Genomic DNA, 2,350 nt, shown 5'->3' with positions numbered 1-2,350 from the left:
GTTATTATGGAAACGGGCGAGATTAATTTAAAAAAAATTATGATTTAAGTTACCCTCATAATATCAACAGTACGTTATCTTAAAGAGGTCAGCAGAGTTGTGTGTCAAGGTTAGTGGTAATTGTGTGAACATTGTGTAGTGTATTGTTGGCAAAGCTGCTAGTAAGAAAGAACGTTCCCTCCTTACGAACGCTCAAACAATACATTGTTAGAGAATCAGACTTTTTACATTGCCCTACTGTATAATATCATTACATGATGCCATGTAATTTGTCATTTTATGTATTGCAAAACTGGCTGTTGTTTCTAATTAAACCACACCCTGTATTTTATCAGTCAAGGAAAGGACTCTGAGTTAGAGTGTATTATAGTTGACACATTGTAATATTTGATTTGCTGTGGAGTGGTACACAGTTTTGTTTAGGATTATGTGTGCTTGACGGCTTGCAAAATGATGAGAAACCAGAGGAGGTTGCTCACCAGTCATAGCCTGATGATGTTTGATTCCAGGTGCCAAGACTTGCCAGTGCGTTGTACTGATAAGGCTGTTGTAAGCACTGAAACTGGGTCACTACTGCTGACCCGCATGACCCTCTGGTTTGAACATGATGACATGTGGCCATCCTTCCTTGTTGTATTAGGGATCATAGAAATAAAACATGAAAACAAGAGAGGCCACATATATTTGAGATCAACTAGTGGACATTTCAGCCTTATTTCAGTGTAGCCTTGAAATAATCCATGATTTTTTATGGTCATAGTTATATACCACCAGTATCTCATCGAATCCTATGGACAAGGAGTGTGTATCTCAGTACACTACCAATACTATGGGTGAAATTCAAACATGGCATCCAGTGTTACTATGTATATAATTGGACTATTCTTATGTGCAATGGGAATACACTGAATGAGCTGCTACTCCATCATCTGATCTTGTGTGAAGGTAGTAAAAACTGCTTTGATAGGAATATCGTCAAGTTGAAGGTAAAGCTTGGAATAGAATGGTCAAATGAAGTAATTTTGCGTGATTATCGACTAGCTGTAGAAAGACTGTTCTGCTAAGTCTGTTCCTCCGTTGTGCCATAGAAGTTTGTTTCCATAGCTTCACTTTGTTGCAGCAGAAACGTGACGTACTCAAGCATGCGCCTCCACATAATATCCTTATTAGGATTTGTTTTTAAAAAGTAACTTATATGGAGCCATGATTGAATTTTGCTGTTTATGCTCCCTTGTCTGTAGGATTTGATGTACCCCTGATACTGCTTAATAGGTTATTTTGGGTTTTAAAAAATTGTGGATCACCAACACCAAAAAATTTAAAGGGGTATTCAAGATTTGTTATTCATTTGTTACACCTGATCAAGCTACGAATTCTGAGTGGGGATTTTAGATAGCAGCCAATCTAAAATCTAAGGAAAAAATCCCTTGGACAAAACAAAACAAAACAGAAAACTTCTACACTTACCATACTTACTTGGTTAATGCCACAGTGTTTATACCTTGGATCTAAATATTGATGCGGCGACTGTTTGAATTTTGCCACCACTCGATGCTTGAAAACGATGTTGCAGCCCTTATTTTCAATACCAATTGTTGTACCACTTGAGTGCAGCTACTATTGAAGGTGCGACATTTAAATGGTAAAAACAGCATTAACATGGTTTCATTGGTTATAATGCCTTTGTATCATCTGTAAGCACAACTCCATAGTGTTTTCAGAACCATAGATCTATGTCAGAACACGTCAAGATGTAGCATTCTTCATTACTGTATCCACACCGTCATTGCTAGTGGATTTGTTTCGACAAAATCATGCTTAATCGTGTAACAAAATCATGCTCAGTCGTGAAGATTCACTCACAATTTTATCAAAAGCCATAACATACCTTGGTCATTGAAGCCAATAAAATGCACCACAAATTAGATCCAATAAGTGGTTTGTTGAATAAGGTAATGCTACAAAATAATCAACAAATGTGTGTTTTACTAGTTAAACGTACCTTGTGGTGTTAATGGGCTTCTGACAGTAGAACATTTTGAAGGTTTGTTTATTTTCTGAATGTTTGAGTAATGGGTTAACAATATCACCAATTAGCTACCCTGATTATTAACATCCACTAGGGATCCAAAAAGGCTATGAAATTCTAGCAATTTTCTGTTGGGATTCAGACCAATAGTAATGTATAATGGTGACCAAACAAAATTGGCACATGCTATCGTATAGCTGGTAATTTTCTAAGGGTTTTTATTTTTGGATATTTTAAAGAGGCCCTTCTATTCGAAAGTAAATTTCCACATCCGGTTGTTCTTCGAAAATAAATTCCCACAAGTGAAAGTAACGGTCCAAC

The sequence above is a fragment of the Dysidea avara genome, chromosome 6 (genome assembly GCF_963678975.1).
Source record: "Dysidea avara chromosome 6, odDysAvar1.4, whole genome shotgun sequence".
NCBI classification, from domain to species: domain Eukaryota; kingdom Metazoa; phylum Porifera; class Demospongiae; order Dictyoceratida; family Dysideidae; genus Dysidea; species Dysidea avara.
The sequence above is the reverse complement of the archived record's forward strand: the minus strand, read 5'-3'. Positions refer to the sequence as shown.